This window comes from Pelophylax lessonae (assembly GCF_965119305.1).
Source record: "Pelophylax lessonae genome assembly, chromosome: 4".
Taxonomy (NCBI): domain Eukaryota; kingdom Metazoa; phylum Chordata; class Amphibia; order Anura; family Ranidae; genus Pelophylax; species Pelophylax lessonae.
In genome coordinates this window covers 313,062,236-313,087,569 of record NC_138771.1, presented here as the reverse complement: position 1 = coordinate 313,087,569, position 25,334 = coordinate 313,062,236, and positions in this window count along the sequence as shown.

The following is a 25,334-nucleotide window of genomic DNA, read 5'->3' as shown; positions in this document are numbered from 1 at the left end:
CCTATTTGTAAAGAGGGACAGGAAAGGGGGAAGAAAAAAAACACAAGAGAAAAATAACTACTTTAAGGTAGTGGGTCCTCCTGCAAAACCCTGCAGTCAAATCATCATAAATCTGTTCCATTGCAGGCAGAATGCGTTCCTATGAGGAAACTCTGCGCCTTACCCCAAGATCCACAGAAGGAGTTCCCAGTCTTATCAGTGCTTTGAGCGACCCAAGAAGCAGGGACTGCGCACGGGAGAGGCTTAACCCGGCGGAAGCTGCCAGATGGTCAGCAGGTAAGGACATACTGCTACTCTTCACCAGTCAAGAAGGTATGAGGAAAAAAAGGAGAATGCTGGGAGTAGGGGGCGTCTTTCTTTTATGCTATTCACTAGTCCTGAAGACGGGGTAGAGGCGGAGCTCTATCATTGGTATGCTGCCATGGAGGTACCAGGAAAGAAGTTTTGGCTATAATTCTACTTGAAACCATCCTTAGATCAGCCTCTGTCCTTCCCATCAGTTGACTGCACCCATCTAGACTCCACTCACAATTTATAAAGGATCCTGCCAAGAAGGATGTGAGCTCACATTACTTTCTGAAGCATTTAAAGCAGCAACCTAGTTAATGGGGCACTAAGTTAACCCCTACCTACATGCAAATTATTTTTTGTTTGCTAAAGTTATTTGACAAAGAGCAATACATCTTGAACTAAGAATATATCTTGCACGGTGTCAGTGATCAAGATGTCTTTCCCAGCCGGGAATCCACATTTTTCTTTTTTACACTATCCTTCCTCTTCATGATATTCCTTGTCATGTTGGCCATTGGTGGCTTTCCATCATTTTCTTATCATTGTCATACCACTGGGGCTATGACCTTATAATGATCTTAATTTCTGACTAGTTTATTATTCCTCAGCCTTCCTAGTTACAGTACACACACTCCATACCCTTGTGAAAATGACCTTCGATGTCCCTCTAATATATGGCAGCATATTTTGCAAATGAATCCAGCAGAGATATGGATTTCAGATCTGCACAGCGTCTATGAATTTTATAGCATATTGGAGAAACAAATCTCCTAATTTTTCAAAACACATACACTGATAATTTACTTTTAGGCAGAAGCTGGAGAGTTATATCAGTGATTTCTTATGCCTTTGTGGGTTCTTGTGGTTAGATCTCTGTAGTTGAGAACCAGACTGCACGCTGGTTACCGCAGTTAGGATTTCTATTCTCCCTGTTGGATAGATTTGTTTTGTATATAACAGGGAATGTGACATGAGAATAAGGAAGTTTAATGTGTATTTGTAGCACTTACCCCTGAAGAATCTGCTAATGTTTGGGTCCCTGACTCCGGATGACAATGACTCTTTCCACCTTGCCACACCTCCTGACACGCCAAGGCTGAAAAGGGAATATTTATTTGTACAACACACTGGAAATGAATACCCAAATGAAAGAACAGTAAACAAATGCAGAAAAAATGCAGAATACCAGAGCACCAATAATGCGTAACTCTAATGTGTAACTCTAAAACTAGCCGAAGGAACAATGTCCCTACTCCCACCAGGGGCGGATCCAGAGTCTAGTCTCGGGAGGGGCACTGCAGTTTTTCCCAGGCAATTTGTCTGGGCAATGGCTGGTGTTAGCGCTTCAATCATTATGGCACCATGTTTGATATGGTGTCAGGATGATTGAAGCGCATTATTTCTATTATGACATTGTAATATTAAATGAAAAAGTTCAACAGATGCAGCTTGTCACTTGCCACGTCGCCTGCCACCAGATGCAGCTTGTCACTTGCCACCAGATGCGGATTGTTATTTGCCACGTTACTTGCCACCAGATGCAGCTTGTCACTTGCCACGTCACCTGTCACCAGATGCAGCTTGTCACTTGCCACATCGCCTGCCACCAGATGCGGATTGTCACTTGCCATGTTACTTGCCACCAGCTGCAGCTTGTCACTTGCCACATTACTTCCCACCAGATGCAGCTTGTCACTTGCCACGTCGCCTGCCACCAGATGCAGCTTGTCACTTGCCACGTCGCCTGCCACCAGATGCAGCTTGTCACTTGCCATGTCCCCTGCCACCAGATGCAGCTTGTCACTTGCCACTTAGAGCAGATTGTCACTTGCCAGTGGCTGTGTCCCAGAGTGAGGGCCCACTGAGAGCAGTGCTTTGTCACAAGCTAGACAGCGGTGATGCAGGGCTGGCGGTGAGAGATGATGTCATCTCTCTGATCGCTCGCCCATCCGCTCTCCTGCCTGTCAATCCGCGCACCCGGGCTGCTGGCCCGCCCGCTCCCCTGCCTGTCAATCTGCTTACTGGAGCTGCCAGCCTGCCCGCTCACCTTCCTGTCCGCCCTCTCAGTGCGCTCATCTGCCGACCGGCTCACTATTTTCTCAAGGGTGGGGGGGGTGCAATTGACCTGTTGCCCCCCCTCTGGATCCACCCCTGACTCCCACAGTTAATCCTCCTTTGATGTGCACCTCACACTGTCCTCCACACAACCCATGAACTCTCTTGCTCTTTCCTTATTTCTGGCTTGCTGTCGTGCTGGGGCTTCTAGTTCCGCACAGCTTTGCAGCACCAGGCTCAGTGTCTCTGGGGACTACATCCCCCACAATCTTTTCTGCTCCCAGCATACACTGTCATCTCCCAGGCTGCCCAGCAACCAATTACAGCTTCTTTTGTTTTTCTTGGGTGCTGGGCAGGCTCTCCCGTGGTACACAGTGGTTTCAGCACAGCCCTTTAAATGTCCTGTGTTTTTTCTCTCCCTTCTACTCCTTACAGCCCAGGACAGGGAGATCAGCTGCAGTACTGGCTGTGTGTGTAAGCTGCTGCAGCATCTGCAACTCTCTTAGTGTCCATGCAGAGGTGAATAGGAGTGCTGCAGGCCCGAGCTATGTATCACACTGGAGGCTATCAAAACGCCAGTAGAAAGCTGTAGCTGTAGAAGAAGTTTTTGCAGTATTGTTTTTAGCATTCTTCAGCTGCAGCATTTATTAGCTTTTTTTAGTAAAACTATACTCCCACAAAAGCTTATGGCTCATAAACACTGATAAATGCAGAATAGTGGCTTTTTCAGCGTTTTTTGGCATTTTTCAGTGTTTTTAAGCTTTTCTTAGAGTTAGAGCGTTTTTACAGCTAAAAAACTCATCTCAAAACCCACTAGTTCCGGGGTTTTTTTTCCAGCCAGAAAACGCCACTGCCAAAAGCTGCTGATAACAGCCTATGTGTGCATGGACACATAGGATTACATTCTGGGGAGTTTACTGGCTGCAGCAAAATGTCTAAAGCCAAAAACAGCAGCTGTAAAAATGTCCAGTGTGCATGAGGCCTAGCAATCAGTTTCCCTTATTTGATCCTTTTCCTCTGTCAAATATACTATTGAAAGTGTTTTGTAATCTGTGTTTGATAAGCTAAAAAATCACCTGTCCCTGCCAAAAATCTAATAAGGTTATGGCTTTCAGTGCTTAATGTCTGTTCTGTTATCATTCACCATTACTTTTTAACTCTCTTTCTCTTTCTAGAACCAAACCCTTGTCCCTATGTTATGGAGAAGAGGTAATGGAGATGTATTCTGTAGTTCTGACACACTTCCTGTCCTAGATTTTGCAACGCTTATCTTCTATAGATACATGGCCTTTGGGGTGTGCGAGCTGTGCGGGAGGTAAGCGGCGACCGCGGCCTGGACAGAGTTAACACAGGCCGCGGCCGCGACTTACCTCCCGCTGAGCGGCTGTGCCTCGGTCTCCTACTGCTGCAGTCTGAGGCGAGCTGTGTGCTGGAACTGGAGAAAGTCCAGAGAAGGGCAACAAAAATAATTAGGGGAATGGAGGGCATCAGCTATGAGGAAAGACTACAAGCACTGAACTTATTCTCTCTGGAGAAGAGACGATTCAGGGGGGATAAGATATCAATGTACAAATATTGTACTGGCAACCCTAGCATATGGAAAAACCTATTCAGAGAAAGGAAATACAATAAGACACGTGGCCACTCACTAAAACTAGAGGAAAGGCGGTTTAACCTTAAAATATGCAGGGGGTTCTTCGCTGTGAGAGCAGTAAGGATGTGGAATTCTCTTCCGCAAACAGTGGTATCAGCAGGGAGCATTGATAGTTTCAAAAAACTATTAGATGAGCACCTTAAAGACCACAACATAGAGGGGTATACAATGTACGGTTAACAGCAAACACACACACATATCATAGGATGGACTGGTGTCTTTTTTCAACCTCACTAACTATGTAACTATGTAACTATGACAAGGGGGCACTCTTTACGTCTAGAGGAAAAGAGATTTCGTGTCCAAATACGGAAAGGTTCTTTCACCGTAAGAACTGTGAAAATGTGCAATAGACTCCCTCCATAGGTGGTTCTGGCCAACTCAGTAGATTGCTTTAAAAAAGGCCTGGATTCTTTCCTAGGTATACATAATATAACTGGGTACTAATATTTATAGGTAAAGTTGATCCAGGAAATATCTGATTGCCTCTTGGGGGATCAGGAAGGAATTTTTTCCCCTGCTGTAGCAAATTGGATCATGCTTTGCTTGGGTTTTTCACCTTCCTCTGGATCAACTGTGGATATAGGATTGTGTATATGGGATTGTATGGTTGTGTTTTCTTTTTGGTTGAGCCAGATGAACTTGTGTCTTTTTTTCAACCTGACTAACTAACCTGGGCTTTTTGTTCTCAGAGAATAGGTGCAAGAACTCCCCCTTCCCCTACCCACCTCTAAACACCATTCCTTGGTTCCACCCTCTACCCACCTCCCAGTAGTGCCCCTTTTAGAAAATACAGAGCCAAGTATAATTTTGTGGTGCTAAGCAATTTGTATGGAATTTGTTAATAACAAGAAAAGTAGTAAAATAGATCCCTCACAACCAGCAACAATAGACCCCCCTCCCCCAGCAACAATAGATTAGACAAGCAACAATGGACTCTCACATCAAAATAACCAGCAGCAACAAAAGATCTCAGAAACAGCCATCATTAATAGACTCTACAGCAGCTAGCATCAATAGGCCCCCTCTTCTCAACAGTAGATCTCTTCCAGCAACAATTGACCCCCACAAAACATGAGATTCACCACCAGCAACAATAGACCGCCGTGCAAAAATAGATCCCCTCCAGCAGCAGTAAAGCCCCCAGCAGCCAGCATTAATAGACCCTCCAGCACACCCCAGTACCCCTTGCCATTACATAATTCAGTGCTGGAGGTGCCGGAACTGTGTTCCCCTGCGTTCCCACTGAAAAAAAAAAGCCCTGTAACTAACTATATATGCAGGATGGAGGGCATGAAATCATGCAGGAGGTGAGCTGTATCTTGCATCCCATCTTGCACATGCTCAGTAAGATAATACTACAAGATCCCACAGATTAGGAACAAGATCTCCCATAAGGTACTGATGACATTACCTTCATAGGGGGCATCAGTGTAGCTGGGACTGCGCCATCAGTGCTTTCAGGGAAACAAGGAAGTGGACAAATAAGGTGGGTAAATAACAAAAATTTAAAAAAAGATTAGATTGCATGCTTATATGCATTTTAGTAAAATGGGAAAGGTCCGATAGGTGAAAGGTTGGGGCCATTTTGGGTCATTATGTAACATCTGCCAAGAATATATGTGCTGCAATCTTAGTGTACAAGCAGAAAAGTGTGTCATTACAAAATAGGTTTAAAACTGCTTGAGTAATCGGTCAAAAATATTCCATCATATTTTGTTAGAGAGTGCTGGTCTTCTAGAATAGCTCCTTGAGATAAATACACAGGGCTTAAATATTATGGGATGTGTGAATTGCTTAACACAGGGCTCACCATCACTAACCCTTATACTGCATACAATAACTATTATTTCTGCATAGCCAACCTTGGCCAAGAGCTGTCAGTAATGCATTCCGGTATATAAAGGATTCCAAACGGACACCCTGCCTGCCAGTGCACTGCAGCTCCTTTGGCAATTTTGTTGGTGCACTAATATTCTTTGTATTTACATTTTACTATCTCTGTGTTCATACAACTATATAAACAGGCAAAAAATTTGGGGGAGCATACCCATGTATTTCTAAAGCTGCTGCAGCTATGAACCAAAAGACATGTATATTAAAAAAGAATAGCGCGCAAATGCAAAAGAAATAACTACCAAATCTGAAGACATTCATAAATCAAAATGGGGGTTTAGTCCCACCATATGGCCATATCGTGCTCAAGCCCACTACTGCGTCAAAGTACCCCATTATCAGTGGGTCCTACACTATCCATGAAAAAGAGATGAATCCAGCCTTTCTAACCCTTGGAGATAATACTCCTTGCTGGGAAGGATGTGCAAATGCACTACAGGGGACTCCTCCTATATCCACTTGATGGTGGACACTGATTGAGTACAGGTGTGTGTGGGGGGGTGGGGAGGGTTGCTCAACCCTCGATAGTCTGGTCAGACCGAATACATAATAAACAGGCAAAAAATTTGGGGGAGCATACCCATGTATTTCTAAAGCTGCTGCAGCTATGAACCAAAAGACATGTACAGTGGGTACGGAAAGTATTCAGACCCCCTTAAATTTTTCACTCTTTGTTATATTGCAGCCATTTGCTAAAATCATTTAAGTTCATTCTTCTACCTCATGAATGTACACATAGCACCCCATACTGACAGAAAAACACAGAATTGTTGACATTGTTGCAGATTTATTAAAAAAGAAAAACTGAAATATCACATGGTCCTAAGTATTCAGACCCTTTGCTGTGACACTCATATATTTAACTCAGGTGCTCTCCATTTCTTCTGATCATTCTTGAGATGGTTATACACCTTCATTTGAGTCCAGCTGTGTTTGATTATACTGATTGGACTTGATTAGGAAAGCCACACACCTGTCTATATAAGACCTTCCAGATCACAATGCATGTCAGAGCAAATGAGAATCATGAGGTCAAAGGAACTGCCTGAAGAGCTCAGAGACAGAATTGTGGCAAGGCACAGATCTGGCCAAGGTTACAAAAAGATTTCTGCTGCACTTAAGGTTCCTAAGAGCACAGTGGCCTCCATAATCCTCAAATGGAAGACGTTTGGGACGACCAGAACCCTTCCTAGAGCTGGCTGTCCGGCCAAACTGAGCTATCGGGGGAGATGAGCCTTGGTGAGAGAGGTAAAGAAGAACCCAAAGATCACTGTGGCTGAGCTCCAGAGATGCAGTCAGGAGATGGGAGAAAGTTGTAGAAAGTCAACCATCACTGCAGCCCTCTACCAGTCGGGGCTTTATGGCAGAGTGGCCCGACGGAAGCCTCTCCTCAGTGTAAGACACATGAAAGCCCGCATGGAGTTTGCTAAAAAACACCTGAAGGACTCCAAGATGGTGAGAAATAAGATTCTCTGGTCTGATGAGACCAAAATAGAACTTTTTGGCCTTAATTCTAAGCGGTATGTGTGGAGAAAACCAGGCACTGCTCATCACCTGTCCAATACAGTCCCAACAGTGAAGCATGGTGGTGGCAGCATCATGCTGTGGGGGTGTTTTTCAGCTGCAGGGACAGGACGACTGGTTGCAATCGAGGGAAAGATGAATGCGGCCAAGTACAGGGATATCCTGGACAAAAACCTTCTCCAGAGTGCTCTGGACCTCAGACTGGGCCGAAGGTTTACCTTCCAACAAGACAATGACCCTAAGCACACAGCTAAAATAACGAAGGAGTGGCTTCACAACAACTCCGTGACTGTTCTTGAATGGCCCAGCCAGAGCCCTGACTTAAACCCAATTGAGCATCTCTGGAGAGACCTAAAAATGGCTGTCCACCAACGTTTACCATCCAACCTGACAGAACTGGAGAGGATCTGCAAGGAGGAATGGCAGAGGATCCCCAAATCCAGGTGTGAAAGACTTGTTGCATCTTTCCCAAAAAGACTCCTGGCTGTATTAGATCAAAAGGGGGCTTCTACTAAATACTGAGCAAAGGGTCTGAATACTTAGGACCATGTGATATTTCAGTTTTTCTTTTTTAATAAATCTGCAACAATGTCAACAATTCTGTGTTTTTATGTCAGTATGGGGTGCTATGTGTACATTCATGAGGAAGAAGAATGAACTTAAATGATTTTAGCAAATGGCTGCAATATAACAAAGAGTGAAAAATTTAAGGGGGTCTGAATACTTTCCGTACCCACTGTATATTAAAAAAGAATAGCGCGCAAATGCAAAAGAAATAACTAACAAATCTGAAGACAATCCATAAATAAAAATGGGGGTTTGGTCCCACCATATGGCCATATCGTGCTCAAGCCCACTACTGCGTCAAAGTACCCCATTATCAGTGGGTCCTACACTATCCATGAAAAAGAGATGAATCCAGCCTTTCTAACCAAGGGTTAGAAAGGCTGGATTCATCTCTTTTTCATGGATAGTGTAGGACCCACTGATAATGGGGTACTTTGACGCAGTAGTGGGCTTGAGCACGATATGGCCATATGGTGGGACCAAACCCCCATTTTTATTTATGGATTGTCTTCAGATTTGTTAGTTATTTCTTTTGCATTTGCGCGCTATTCTTTTTTAATATACATGTCTTTTGGTTCATAGCTGCAGCAGCTTTAGAAATACATGGGTATGCTCCCCCAAATTTTTTGCCTGTTTATTATGTATTCGGTCTGACCAGACTATCGAGGTTGAGCAACCCTCCCCACCCCCCCACACACACCTGTACTCAATCAGTGTCCACCATCAAGTGGATATAGGAGGAGTCCCCTGTAGTGCATTTGCACATCCTTCCCAGCAAGGAGTATTATCTCCAAGGGTTAGAAAGGCTGGATTCATCTCTTTTTCATGGATAGTGTAGGACCCACTGATAATGGGGTACTTTGACACAGTAGTGGGCTTGAGCACGATATGGCCATATGGTGGGTTCATACAACTATAACCAAACCAAAGGCAGAATAGATGTAAAGTGTGTTGTTTAGGTGTGCTGCACAGAGGGGGTACACTGTTTCTTCAGCTAATAGCCTCAGTCTGTCTTGTGTACCTATATTATCTGATCTTTCTAGTATGAGACTATAGCTAGCCAGTCCACTGGGGTAGAAGATGGTGGCACAATACAAATGAGCTAGGGGCTGAAAATGTAAACCCAGCATTGTTTTTACTGAAAACTGGAAGGCACCTTTAAAACAATTCTGTCTGTAAGCGAGTCCCAGTGTATTTTCATGTGGCCGACATGTGCAGCGGGCATCTACCTTTACATATGGGGTTGCAGGGTGGTCAGCCAAAACAACATACTGTACATGCATGGATGGATGGTCCTCGATTTCTTGTCCCCATCCTCCTGGTCACTTCACCTTTAACCCCTTTTCCACCTGGAGTACTTACACTGCACTTACAAAAGCAGGCAGTACATTAAGTCAGCTAGACTGAGTCCAGGACAAGATAACTCAACCCTGTACACAAGCACAAGCAGATATCAACACATCAGTGAAGCGTTTCCAAGGTATAAAGCCAACATTGCCAAATCTTTTCAAATTTGTGGGGACATCCCCTACTCAAATAGGTAGCTTTATATAATGGAAGGACTTTATTTATCATATCTTTCCAAAAGGACAGGGAAGGAGCAGTCTGCTTCTTCCAATGCAGGAGGATAGCTTTGCGAGCATAAAACAGGGCGATCGAGAGCAAAGCTCTCTGAGGTCTCTTCAGGGCAATGCACTCCACCAGTCCCAACAAGCACACAGAGATGGACAGGGGGACCGTAAGTGCTGTAAGGGCACCAAGGAAGCCAACAACACCCCTCAAAAAAAAAATCCTGAACCAGTGGACAGAGCCGAAACACATGATCGAAGTCAGCCGGGGGATGCCGTACATCTCCAACACTCAGCAGAACCAGAGCCATAAATGGTAAACAGTCTGGCATAATAATAAGTTGTGGTGTAATAAGCTCTATGAAGAATCTTAAATTGAATATAGTCGAGATCAGCATGCTAAAAGGCAGTTCTCAGATGTCATCCCAGTCGTCCCTGTCACGGAACCATGAACCAGACGTACAACAACGGATAAGTGAAAATAAGACAGCTTTATTGAAAAACAAGCTATAAAGCAAAAGTCCAAACAGATGGCGAAACCGATGCAGAGTCTTTGCGAAGCCAGGGGTCTGGAACCAGCAGGGTAGTCAGACGAAGCCAGGATCAGGAACCAACAGGGTAGTCAGACGAAGCCAGGATCAGGAACCAACAGGGTAGTCAGACGAAGCCAGGATCAGGAACCAACAGGGTAGTCAGACGAAGCCAGGATCAGGAACCAACAGGGTAGTCAGACGAAGACAGGAACCAGAAGTAGCAGCAGTCTTAGTAGCATGTGAACACAGGAGGACCAAGCAGGGAACTGAGCCACAGACCTCCTATATATATGAGCTAGGCATCCAGCTCCTCCCAGTGGGAAGGAGGAGCCGCAGGGTGGGAGGCTACAAGAAACCCAGAAACCAAGATGGCCGCCAGCACATGTCAAACGAAGGAGAACAGCAAGGAGGTAAGACCATGACAGTACCTCCCCCTCAAGGGCCCCTCCTCCGCGGAGTAAAGAACGGTTTTTGAGGGAAGCGTGCATGGAAGGCTCGGAGCAAGGCAGGAGCATGGACATCTGCGGAGGGAACCCAGGAACGCTCCTCAGGACCATAACCACGCCAATGAACCAAAAACTGCTCCCGACCGCGGACCAGGCGAGAGTCCAGAATATTGCTCACCTCATACTCCTCACGATTGCCCACTTGGACCGGACGAGGCCGAGGAACCGAGGAAGTGAAACGATTACACACCAGTGGCTTCAACAGGGAGACATGAAACACGTTGGAGATCCGCATGCCAGGAGGAAGCGCAAGGGCATAGGCTACCGGGTTTACCCTGCGAAGCACTCGGAAGGGACCAACAAAGCGAGGCGCCAGCTTGGGAGTGGGCACTCGAAGGTTGAGGTTGCGGGTGGATAACCATACACGGTCTCCGGCCTGGTAGGAAGGAGCAGGTGCTCGTCTGCGATCAGCCTGGAGTCTCTGGCGCTGCGCAGAGACCTCAAGGGACTTCTGGATCTGTACCCAAGAAGCACGTAGAACGGAAAGGTGATCCTCCACAGCCGGAATATCCTGGGGAGAGAATACCTCCGGTAACACGGCAGGTTGGAACCCATAGTTGGCCAAGAAGGGAGACGTCCCAGAGGAAGAGTTCACCGCCGTGTTCCTGGCAAACTCAGCCCAAGGCAGGAGGTCAACCCAATTGTCTTGGTGATCGGAGACATAGCAACGAAGGAATTGCTCCAAGGCCTGATTGGATCGTTCTGCGGCCCCATTGGACTGAGGGTGGTAGGCCGAGGAGAAGGAGAGATGAATCCCCAACTGGGAGCAAAAGGCGCGCCAGAACCTGGACACAAACTGACTCCCCCGATCCGACACAATCTCCTTGGGCAAACCGTGCAACCGGAAGACCTCCCTGGCAAAAATCGTGGCCAACTCCTGTGCAGAGGGTAACTTCTTGAGAGGAACACAGTGGCACATTTTGGAAAACCGATCCACAATCATGAGAATGACCGTATGGCCTCGGGATGCAGGGAGGTCCACAATGAAATCCATCCCCAGGTGTGACCATGGGCGCTCCCCGGTGGCTAAGGGTTGCAGAAGACCCACCGGAAGGTGCCGAGGGGACTTACTCTGGGCACAAACGGAGCATGCCGCTACATATGCGGCGATGTCGGAACGTAGGGAAGGCCACCAGAACAGACGTGAAACAGCCCAGGACAGCTGATTCTTTCCAGGATGCCCCGCGGTCTTGGAGTTATGGTAGGTTCGCAACAACCGAGTGCGCAACTCCTCAGGCACAAAACATCTGCCGTTGGGTCTCCCAGAGGGAGCACCGGCTTGAGCCGCCAAAATCTGCTCACCCAGGGGAGAGGTCAGGCTGGTGCGAATGGCGGCCAGGATCTGATTCGGAGGTATGACCGAAGTCGGAATCGACTCCTCCCTGGACAGGTCGGAGTACTGCCGTGATAAGGCATCCGCCCTGATGTTCTTGGAACCGGGTAGGTAGGAGACCACGTAATTAAAACGTGACAAGAACAGAGCCCATCTGGCCTGACGAGGTGTCAATCTCTTGGCCTCAGAAAGGTAGGTCAGATTCTTGTGGTCCGTCAGGATGAGGACCGGAACCACCGAACCCTCGAGCAAGTGCCTCCATTCTTTAAGAGTCTGCACGATGGCCAATAACTCCCTGTCACCAATCTGGTAGTTGCACTCAGCAGAAGACAGTTTCCGGGAGTAAAACCCACAAGGAAGCAGAGGACCCTCTGGTGTTCTACGCTGAGACAGAAGGGCGCCTACTCCCGTCTCGGACGCGTCCACCTCGAGGACAAAGGGCAACCCAGGGTTGGGATGCGACAGAATCGGAGCCGACACAAAGGCGGACTTTAGAGCCTCAAAAGCTCGGATGGCCTCGGGCGGCCAGACCTGGGAATTACTGCCCTTCCTGGTCAGATCCGTGAGAGGTTTGGCTAGCATGGAAAAGTCCCTGATGAACTTCCGATAATAATTGGCGAAGCCCAAAAAGCGCTGCAGGGAACGAAGACCACTGGGCTGGGGCCACTGTAAGACAGCCGAAACCTTCTCAGGATCCATGGAGAACCCTTCAGCGGAAATGATGTAACCTAAGAAGGTTACCTGGGATCGGTGAAATTCGCATTTCTCAAGCTTACCGAACAGCTTGTTCTCTCGTAACCGTTGCAACACTCGTCTGACATCCAGAATGTGGGTCTCCATGGACGCAGAATATACCAGGATGTCATCCAAATAGACCACCACACACTGCTGCAACAGGTCACGGAAAACATCGTTGATGAATTCCTGAAAGACTGCGGGCGCATTGCACAGCCCAAAGGGCATAACCAAGGATTCATAATGACCGGTCCTGGTGTTAAACGCGGTCTTCCACTCATCGCCCGCCTTGATCCTTACGAGGTTATATGCCGCCCTCAGGTCGAGTTTGGTAAAGACTGTAGCCCCTTTAAGACGGTCGAACAGCTCGGAAATCAAGGGTATCGGGTAAGCGTTCTTGATCGTGATGCGATTGAGACCCCTGTAATCGATGCAAGGCCTCAACTCACCGCCCTTCTTTTTCACAAAGAAAAATCCAGCCCCTGCCGGGGACGAGGATTTGCGAATGTGACCGCGTGAAAGCGCCTCCCTCACGTACTCCTCCATGGCCTCATTCTCTGCTACCGACAGTGGATAGACTTTGCCACGAGGAGGAACGGCACCAGATTGTAACTCGATGGCACAATCGTATGGGCGGTGCGGAGGTAGGGCAACCGCGCGCACCTTATCGAATACATCCCGGTACTCCTCGTATTCAGGGGGCAACAGAGAGTCCGAGGAAGTACACAGCAACTTGACAGGCCCATGGATGCAACTAGCCCCACACTGCGGTGACCACGAGAGGATCTCGGCCGATCTCCAATCGAAAATCGGATTATGCTTCTGGAGCCAGGGGTACCCCAAGACCACCGAGTAGTGTGGAGACGAAATAACCTGGAAGCAGACCGACTCTCTGTGAACGGCACCAATGGCTAACCCCACTGGAAGGGTCTCATGAGTCACGTGTGGCGGCAGAAGGGGTCTGCCGTCTATCGCCTCAAGAGCCAGAGGTGAACCCCGAGCCTGCAGAGGAATGGAATTGGTGGCAGCGAACACACTATCAATGAACAAACCACCAGCACCAGAGTCCACCAACGCCTGGGTCGTCACCGAGCCCCCGACCCAGGAGAGGACAACAGTGATCAGTGGTTTGTCAACACGGGAAACCGGGGACGAGGAGACTCCACCCAAGATCTGCCCCTGACAGGATCTCAGGTGCGAGCGTTTTCCCGGACGGTTCGGACATGCCAACCGAAAATGCCCACCGAGACCACAGTACATGCATCGGCCCTCGCGTCTCCGGAGTACCCTCTCCCCCTCGGACAGGCGAGCAAACCCCAGCTGCATGGGTTCACCCCCAGACAAGTCATCCCCAGGAGGCGTGGGAGGAGAGGGAGGCACGGGTGGGACAGCAAACGTAGGCGACAATCTGTTAGGAGACCTCCGCAGACTCTCCTTAAAGGAAGGTCTCTCCCTGAGTCTGGTGTCAATCAAAATCAGGAAAGAAATAAGGGACTCGAGCTCCACTGGTAGGTCCTTAGCTGCAACCTCATCCTTCAAGGCATCCGAGAGACCATGAGAGAAAGCAGCGACATCAGGAAGCCCACCTTTGATCTCTCAGTAGGAAAGGCATGTGGCAGCAACTCGAAATAAATGCCCACCTGGTTAAGGAAACCTCGGCACTGAGTTGGCTCTCCCCCAAAGCGCTGTGGAAGGGGGGCAGAACCGGACATACCCCGAAACACCGCAGGCGCAACAACAGGTGTCGGGGTAGACTCTGGAGCAACAACCGGAGCGGACCCAGGAGCGACAACCGACCCATCGGCAACGGAAGCGAAATGAGCCGTGTGTTCAAGCAGGGATTGCAACGCCACGGCGAACTGACCCAACAGGTGATCCTGCTGATCAAGTCTGGCAACCAACGTGGGTAGTGAGGATGGCCCTGTACCGTCAGAATTCATGGCCTGTGGTACCGTGCGTTCAAGCAGGGTTTGCAACGCCACGGCGACCCGACCCAACAGGTGATCCTGCTGATCAAGTCTGGCAACCAGCGTGGGTAGCGAGGATGGCCCTGTACCGTCAGAATTCATGGCTTGGTCCTAATGTCACGGAACCATGAACCAGACGTACAACAACGGATAAGTGAAAATAAGACAGCTTTATTGAAAAACAAGCTATAAAGCAAAAGTCCAAACGGATGGCGAAACCGATGCAGAGTCTTTGCGAAGCCAGGGGTCTGGAACCAGCAGGGTAGTCAGACGAAGCCAGGATCAGGAACCAACAGGGTAGTCAGACGAAGCCAGGATCAGGAACCAACAGGGTAGTCAGACGAAGCCAGGATCAGGAACCAACAGGGTAGTCAGACGAAGCCAGGATCAGGAACCAACAGGGTAGTCAGACGAAGACAGGAACCAGAAGTAGCAGCAGTCTTAGTAGCATGTGAACACAGGAGGACCAAGCAGGGAACTGAGCCACAGACCTCCTATATATATGAGCTAGGCATCCAGCTCCTCCCAGTGGGAAGGAGGAGCCGCAGGGTGGGAGGCTACAAGAAACCCAGAAACCAAGATGGCCGCCAGCACATGTCAAACGAAGGAGAACAGCAAGGAGGTAAGACCATGACAGTCCCCTTGTAAATCAGGGACCACCGCGGCCCACCGGTCCCTGCAACGCACCAATGCAGGTGGCAGTAGTGCAAAAAGTCCCCTGTAAGCTACCGAAAGGGGCTTGTACAACTTGTCAGAAAGAAGTATTTCATTGGAGACCTTGTCAAAGATATCGTACCCGTTGGGTACTGTGCTGAGAAGGCATGATGTAACTGCAAGAACCGAAAAAAATAAGTATTGGGAAAAGCATACTTAGACTTGAGCTGATCAAAAGTAAGCAACCGTCCCCCTCCTACAAGATCCTTTAGCTGTTTAACCCCCACCCTAGCCCACAGCACGGGATCAGGGATCATAGAGAAGTGCAGCAGATTGGGGTTGTTCCACAGAGGCGTATCGGGGGGAGTAGGACTGCACGTCGGGGGAGGTCAGAGACTTTACTTTATTCCACGCCCTGATCGTAGCTCGCATTGACCCAGTCAAAGGAGCAACTATCTTAGGACCTCTGTACAGCAGGCACTGCAAACCCTCGTACGAGCCCAACAGCGCTGCCTTAAGGACCGTGGCAGCATCGCTATCATCACAAAGTAACCAGCGCCGAGCAACCACCATCTGACCGGCTAAATAATATTTAGACAGGTCCGGGAGCGCCAAATCGCACTGGCCCACCGGCTCTTGAAGATCCTTAAGACCAATGCAAGGATGCACAGAGGACCATAGAAAGGAGCCATACAGGCTATGTACCCATTTAAAATATGACTCGGGGACCCAGACAGGAGAGTTGTGCAGTAGATAAAGAAAGATCGGTAAAATCTTCATCTTAATGAGATTTATGCACCCAATCAGAGTTAGAGGCAACTGCCTCCATGCATCGAATTGCATCTTGACCCTAGTCAGCAACGGGTCCAAGTTGAGAGAAACATAATCGGCCACTCTGGGGGAAATGCGGACACCCAGGTATTTGAAGTCAGTGACCCAGGGGATCGGGACATTGGGGGTGAGATGGGCCCGAGCCTCAGCATCAATAGGTATGACACAGGACTTTTCCCAATTCACCCAAAGACCAGAGAACCTCTCAAAGACCGATAACATCTGCGTAGAGAGCTATACACTCCCGGAGCCCCCCAACCCCCAGAGCACCCACTGCCGCCAAAGCCCGCAAGGCCACGGCTACAGGTTCTATAGCCAGAGCAAATAAGGAAGGAGAGAGTGGACACCCCTGACGGGTGCCTCTCCCAATACCAAACTGCTCCGAGACTGCCAGTCCAATACGAATGGCAGCCGTAGGCACACTATACAGCAGGGCCATCCACTTAAGTAAATTGTCAACAAAACCCATATGAGGGATAACAGTCAGAAGGTATGTCCAGTCAACGGAATCAAAGGCTTTTGCCATATCAAGGGAAACGACCACCAGAGTCCCAACAGAAATATGGTCCACCTGCAAATGAGTATACAATCTCCGTAAGTTGGTATCCGCCGATTTCCGGGGAATGAAGCCAGTCTGGTCAATACTTACCAAAGAGGTGATTACGCCAGAAAGGCGGGTGGCCAGGATTTTTGAGCAGCAGAAGACTCATTATCAGTCCAGTACCCCTCCATGGCTGAGGAGACCCGAGAGGCCACCTCCTCAACCTCTAACCAACCAGGGCTAAGCTTCCATGACCCCCCCGAGATCCAGAGGATACACCCACATGGACCACCAAGGGCGTATGGTCCAACAGGCCCTCCACCAAATAATTGTCTCCCCTGACAAGTTGTAACATAGGGGTGTTGGCAAAGGCCAGGTAAATTCTATAGGAAGACCGATGGGTCTTAGACAAATGGGAATAACACCTCGTACCCGGGTTCTTCCACCGCCAGACTTCCGTCAAAGCTGCCGCCTCCGCCCACGCCAGTAAGTCTACAGAGGCGGGTCGAGCAGGTTTGGAAGAATCCAGGGACGCATCTAGTATAGCATTAAAGTCACCGGCTACAATCAGGAGGAGGTGCAGAAAAGGGGCTAGCTTATCCAGTAACTCATATAACACACAGCCCTGGAAGGGGGAGGCACATACACATTGACCAGAACAGTTTTACAGGAGGAGGTCGGCAACAACAATCAAATACCGACCCTAAGGGTCCGAAATATATGGTACAGGGTAATGCCTTGCTAATCAAAATAGCCACACCTCTAGAATATGAGGAGTAGGTAGCGTGAAGCGCCCGTTGTATCCAGGGGCGGTGCAGAGCAAGTATCCTACTTCCATCCATATGCGTCTCCTGCAAAAAAATAAGATGGGGTTTAACTGACTTAAGATATTGGAACATCAGGACCCAAACTTTTCATTGAGACCCCTAACGTTCCAAGACACCAACTCAACCACTGGATCCGCCATCATAAAAATAAAAAAAGAAAATCAGCCAACCAGAAGCAAGAGGGAAGACACTCCAGCACAGGGGGAGCGTCCCAACAGGAACCCAACCCAGGCCCCCAGAGAGGGGGAAAAAAGAATCACTGCACTACCAAAAAACAGTCCCATCCCAAAAGCAAAACCCCCTGCCATAATGCAAAACTTAACACATACATGCAGCTTGATCCCAGAACTAGAGAAAAAAAAAGCAGGGCATAGCCTCAACGTCCCATGCAGGTGGTCAGAAACTCAAAACAGAAAACAAACCCCCCCCCCATCCCCAGACCACCAGCAAAAAAAATAGAATTAGTTCAGCAAGGCAAAAAAGGCAAAAGTCAAGGACAAAAGGACCATAAACTCACAGCAAGGGCCAGTGAGCAGCGAAACCAAAAACAAGAAAAAGAAAAAATCACAGTCCACTTGAGCTCCGTGCATAGGCAACAATATTCATAGGGCAAAGTAAGAAAAAAGACGTCCCAGTCCCCCCCCCCCCCCCACCGGAGGTGGAGAAGGCTCCCGGGGCCTAACTGGCAGCATCCAGGTAAGGAGACTCAGGACAGTATCCATCATAGCCACAGGAAAGAGCAGGAGTTGTGCAGAAAAAACAGCACACAATAGGCACAACTTCCCTGAAACAAGAAAAGCAGGTAGAAGGGAGCAGGTTAGGCAGCAGCAGTCAGGGCATCAATCCAGTCATTGGCATCAGAAGGAGATTCGAAGAAATGCACTGTTCCTCAATGGGCCACCCGCAGCCTACTAGGATATAACATACTGTACTTTATATCTTTCTCCCGGAGGCGGCGGCGCACATCATTGAAATAACTACGGCGTTTCTGCACCTCAGTTGAGAAATCCAGAAACAGCATCCCTCTGGTATTTTCATAAGGCAACTCCACATGCCTCCCAGCTTCAGCCAAAATCCTGTCCCGATCATGGTAGTTAAGCAGCCGAACTAGGAACGGGGGGGCACCAGGGGGGCGCCGGCCTGTTGGCACCCGGTGTGCCCCCTCCACCACGTAGGTTGCAGAGAGATTTTCCAGCTGTAAAAGGGTCTTGAAGAATTATTCAGCAAAAGTCTCCTGAAGGGAGCCCTCCACCCCCGCTGGCAGGCCCACCACACGTACGTTATTGCGGCGTTGCCTATTTTCGGCATCATCCACCTTGTTGGTAAGGGTGGCCACCAGAGATTGCAATTCAGCTATGTGAGATGTGTGCTTGCCTTGGCGGTCCTTTACTTCACTAATCCGCCCCTCCGCCTCAGTCAGCCTGCCCCGGATCTTATCCAAATCATGGCGGATTAACGTGCACTCAGAGGCCACACTGTTAATGCAAATCATCAGAGAGGCTTTACAAGCTTCAATGGCTGCCAGGATAGGGGTAGTGATTGCCCTTGCCTCCACACTGACATCCGCTGGAATAGGGGAGACCTGCTCCGGTGCAGGGGAGCCCTGGGGAGAAGAAATCCCTGCCGAGGCTTCCAAGCTGTGTCTCACAGTGAGAGCGGCAGGGACAGGCAAGATGGCGCCAGAAGAACACAGGACCCGCCACCTTCCCCGGGCGTGGAGTTTTAGAGTCCTTGGGGAGCTTACCCTTGCTCTTTGCGGACATAACGGCAGTGCGCGGAGGGTCCCAGAGGTAAGGGGAAGCCAGCCAGCTAGGTTACAGGCACCCAGGCGCCCTAGATCAGAAGGATGCCGAAGGATGGGCACGAAGTTCTACAGCAGCACGTACGTCCGCTCTCACATCCCGGCCACGCCGCTCAACACTTTACATCCTTAAGTCATCACACGGAGGCTCTTTGTTGCAAAAAAACAAAAAAAAAAAAAAAACACTTTACAAATCATGGCATAACTGGACTTGCCGTGTTTGGAGGAAGAATATGCTGACTATGGCCATAAGAACACCATCCCTACAGTCAAACACAGAGGTGGAAACCTTATTTTTGTTTTGGGGCTGTTCCTCTGCTAAAGGTACAGACCGACTTTGCGACATTGAGGGGCAAATAGATGGGGCTATGTATTGTAAATTCTTGGATGACAATCTTCTTCCCTCAGCCAGAACACTGAAGATGGGTCATGGATGGGTCTTTCAGCATGACAATGACCCAAAAGATACCGCCAAGGCAACAAAAGGGAGGCTCAAGAAAAAGCAGATTAAGGTCATGGAGTGTCCTAGCCAGTCTCCAGACCTTAATCCTATGGAAAATTTATGGAGGGAGCTGAAACCTCAAGTTGCCAAGCAACAGTCAAGAAACCTTAAGGGTTTAGAGAAAATCTGAAAAAAAGATTGGACTAAAATCCCTCCTGAGATGTGTGAAAACCTGGTCACTAAATACAAGAAACGTCTTACCTCTGTGCTTGCCAACGATTTTTCCACCAAGTACTAAGTCATGTTTTGCTTGGGGATCAAATACTTATTTTACTCACTGAACTGCAACTTAATTTATAACATTTATATCATGTATTTTCTGATATTCTGTCTCTATCATTTAAAATACACTTATATACACCTATATGATTTAAAATACACTTACTGTATATAAAAATGATAGACCCTTCATTTCTTTGTAAGTTGACAAAATTACAAAATCTGCAGGGGAGTTTAAATCATTATTTTCCTCACTATGTTTATCTGTATATATATATATATATATATATATACACAATTTTTAGGGTAAATCCTCCAAAATATGGTATTCCAGCTAAGGGTGACCGCTATCAGGTGTATTCCCTTTAATATTCCAAATACATAGGCAGCACTCCAGACAGATAACTTTTCAAGCTTCATACATTTATGAAAGGAAGTGTCATATAAAGACATAACAATAATTTGTAGTACGTACACAAGATCTCCCCAAAGTTCCTCTATCTAGACAAGAGCAGACTCTCAGCTACAAGCACCATATACACCAAATATCAGTTTTTAGTGGGGTTACTGCATTAAGTAGGTCTTTCAACCACAGTCTGTGGGCTTAATAAAAAAAATGAGCCATCTATGGCCAGCCTAAATACATTTGCAATGTGACAAGTGCAGTTACCTGTAAAAAGCAATCAGGTTCAGGTTTACTGTAGTCAAAGGAAATTCTGGTTTCCATGGGTTACTGCATTAAAATAATCAAATTTTTGCACACAGATTTTAATACTGGCTATTGTTGGCCATGCACACTTCAATAAATGATCAATTTCTTTTCAAATCAATCTCTTTGTTCCCATATCGACAACTCATTCAATCAATATGCCACACAATGGTAAGTGGATTTTAATTGATAGTTAAAGTGGTTATAAAGCCAAGACATTTTTTTACCCTAATGCATTCCCTGCATTAAGGCAAGAAATGTCCCACTATTTGTATCACCTTCTTACCTTATTTGATGCTTATCTGTCTTGGTCCATCACTGTGCCCATCTGCAGTGGCGCTGATCTGTGTTCCTTTCCCTGACACTCCCACAGAGGTACCAATGGGAGTGTCAGGGATACCAAGAGCAGGCATCCAGCAGCAGAGATGGCCAGATCTGTGTAGCTACACTTAGGAAACTCTGGAGACCAGACTATATATGCTTTAAGTAAGATTTATTTACAGTAAATCATAATCCATCCAAACACCAGCAAACAGAAAACAAAGCAAATGTGAACATATAAATGAACCATATACAGAGTGACAAAATACCTAACAACCTAACCATAATACAAAATATACAAAACAAGGAACACAGATCAACAGGGAAAAACTAGAAGTGTAAGGAAAAGTCACGAAGGGGGAACCAAGAATGGGATCAGAAACAAGGCCAAGCAGGTACAGGGTGCCTCTGATCGAAAACATTCAATTTTTTTTTTGTCCCTTACCAAATGATGCAGTTTTAATCGAATCAGATTCAAATCGAGTCTAAATTGATCAGGAGGGAAGTTATGGATATTCAATTGTTTGCAGATTAGATCGTTTTGATTGAACCAATGAAATTGAAGCAAGTATGCCCCCCCATAACACTGATAAGCTGACACATTGCATATAGATTTAATAACATTTTTCAGGTGTGATAAACATACAGTATCTTGAAAAAGTATTCATACCCCTTGAAACTTTCCACAGTTTATCATGTTACAGCCAAAAACGTAAATTTATTTTATTGGGATTTAATAAGATAAAACAATACAAAGTGGCACATCATTGTGAAGTTAAAAGGAAAATGATAAATAGTTTTCACATTTTTTGTAACAAAAAAATAACTGAAAAGTGTGATGTGCATTTGTATTTAGCCCCCTTACTCTGATACCCCTAACTAAAGACTAGTGGAACCAGTTTGCCTTCAAAATTCACCTAATTAGTAAATAGAGTACACCTGTGTGTAATTTAATCTCAATATAACACAGTTAGCCTGTGACAACCTCAGAGATTTATTAGAGAACCTTAGTGAACAAACAGCATCTTGAAGGCCAAGGAACACATTAGATAGGTCAGGGATAAAGTTATGGAGCAGTTTAAAGCAGGGTTGGATTAGAAAAAATTATATCAAGCTTTGAACATCTCACGGAGCACTGTTTAATCCATCATCCGAAAATGGAAAGAGTATGGTACAGCTGCAAACCTACCAAGACATGGCCGTCCACCTAAACTTACAGGCCGGGCAAGGAGAGCATTAATCAGAGAAGTAGCCAACTCTGGAGGAGCTGCAGAGTTCCACAGCTCAGGTGGGAGAATCTGTCCACAGGACAACTATTAGTCATGCACTCCACAAATCTGGCCTTTATGGAAGAGTGGCAAGAAGAAAACCATTGTTGAAAGAAAGCTATAAGAAGTCCCATTTGCAGTTTGTGAGAAGCTATGTGGGGGCATAGCAAACATTTGGAAGAAGGGGCTCTGGTCAGAGGAGACCAAAATTGAACCCTTTGGCCCAAAAGGAAAACGCTATGTGTGGAGGAAAACTAACACTACGCATCACCCTGAACACACCATCCCCACCGTGAAACATGGTGGTGGCAGCATCATGTTGTGAGGATGCGTTTCTTCAGCAGGGACACGGAAGCTGGTCTTAGAAGAAAACCTGTTAGAGTCTGCAAGACTTGAGACTGGGGCGGAGGTTCACCTTCCAGCAGGGCAACGACCCTAAACATACAACCAGAGCTACAATAGAATGGTTTGGATCAAAACATATTCATGTGTTAGAATGGCCCAGTCAAAGTCCAGACCTAAATCCAATTGAGAATCTGTGGCAAGACTTAAAAATTCTGTTCACAGATGCTCTCTTTCCAATCTGAGAGAGCTTGAGCTATTTTGCAAAGAAGAATGACCAAAAGTTTCACTCTCTAGATGAGCAAAGCTGGTAGAGACATCCCCAAAAAGACATGCAGCTTTAATTGTAATGAAGGGTGGATTTACAAAGTATTTACTCAGGGGGGCTGAATACAAAGGCATGCCACACTTTTCAGATATTTATTTGTAAAAAATGTTGAAAATAATTTATCATTTTCCCTCCACTTCACAATTATGTGCCACTTTGTGTTGGTCTATCACATAAAATCCAAATAAAATACATTTACGATTTTGGTTGTAACATGAAAAAATGTGGAAAATTTCAAGGGGTATGAATACTTTTTCAAGGCACTGTATATCAAATGTGGCTTTTTGTACCTAAAATGTGAGTACTGTTTGATGCTTATCATGCCAAAAGTCCCACACCAAACAACCACACTATTTTTCAGAAGCAGAAATGGTACCATACGAAACATACACTGCATTATATTACATGGGCCTTTGTGTGCACTGAGATTGCCGCTGTTCTATTAGAACACCGCTACCTATCTGATTCTGCAATCGGAAGCGAGGTACGGACGAGAAAACTTACTGCGCATGCGCCATGCGTTCCAACATGGCAGCTATGCCTTCCAATAACTTTCCTAATGTGACAGAACACGAAGCAGCTACAGACATGTTCTTACACCCAAGCAACTCTTGAATTTCAGACTCATTTTAGCAGTAAACTCCCCTTATATACTGAAATTGACTATTTTTACCCTGACCGAGTAAAATAATCTATTTCACTATATAATCAGTTTGTCACTAAGCAGTGCGGGGTGTACCAAGATGGCCGTCGCCACCTTCTACCTGCAGGTTTCTTGCTATATTTACTATATTACAATAATAATAGAAAAGTAATACTGTTATTCAGTCTATAAGGTCAGTTTACTGCTAAAATAAATGTAAAATTCAAGACTTGCATGGGTGTAAGAAGATGTCTGCTGCTGCTTCGTATTCTGTCACATTAGGAAAGCTATTGGAACGCATAGTGGCCATGTTGGAATGTATTGCGCATGCGCACTACTTTTTTCTAGCCCTAAGCCACTTCCGGTTACAGAATCTGATAGGTAGCGGTATTCTGATAGAACACCACCCATCAAACTGCTCGGCAAGCTGGCAACAAGGTTTGCCTATGTGTAAGTAGCTTTATAATTTCTAGTATGTATGAGTACATGAGTGATTGATGATCCCGATTGCTTGCACGACTTCTTACCCAGCATTTAGGGCTAAAATTACTGAGATGAGAGTTGTTTTCTAAAAACTGCCAGACAAGATTTTCCAAGGCGCCGTAAGTGAAAGTGACAGCATGTTAATTATAATATATATTGTTATACTGCGCATCCCTGTTGTTTGTCTCCCACATTGTACTGTGACTAATAAAGTAGCACCTTACGAATAAACGATAACAAGTATTGTTTATGATTTATTTATACAGAGGCATAATTTCCCGTGCCGTAGCAGGAAATGTGGATCAGAAAGAAGAGAGAGTAACACGCATAATTATTCATGAATACTCTGACACACACAAATAAAAGGGGTGGAGAGGTCCCCGCTCTCGAGAGTTGACAATCTTTGCTGATTGTCGGATATGGCTCTTAACCCTTTGTGCCACGTCTCCAGCTTCAGCCAGCGCACGCTCCCTATCCACAAGGCTCTTTTTCCTTGTAAGCTGGAAATTTACAGTTGCTCCCTCGCTAGGCTGATAGCACCGCGTGCCAAGGTTAATTAAACTGGTAATTAGAAAGAGAGATGCTTAATCTATCCGATTAATAAAATTACCCCTTCTCTCCACAGCCCTTATACATAATCCAAGAACCTAAACACATATACTTATTGCCCAATAGATGCCAAGGTGTGCGTCTTCCTTAACTAGACAACCATGCTGGTGTACTCTGAATGACCTTCAATGCACCTAGTATATATATGCGCTACATAGGCTCTATTTTCCTGCTGCATCGTGCATTCACTTCTCAGTACTACAAGATTTAATGACTTGTAGCATATTGTACAATGCACATTTTCCAGACAGGCATTTTTTTTAGAGCGAGATTAGTTTATAAGTGTGATTGCAAGAGACACCAAAATACATATAATCAAATGGATGTCAAGTGACTTTGCTCTTGCTATCTTATCTTATTGCTCTGTGTAATAACTATCCAAATCACTTTCTACTGCAAGCAAAGCAAAAGCAGAGGAACATAACTGGCAGTATTCTATTATGGCACACAACCGATCATTCCCCAAACCTTTTTTTGCTAGATTTAGATTTTTATCACTATATATATATATATATATGTATATATATATATATATATATATATATATATATATATATATATATATATATATTATATGTATGTGTATATTTTATATATATATATATATATATATATATATATATATAT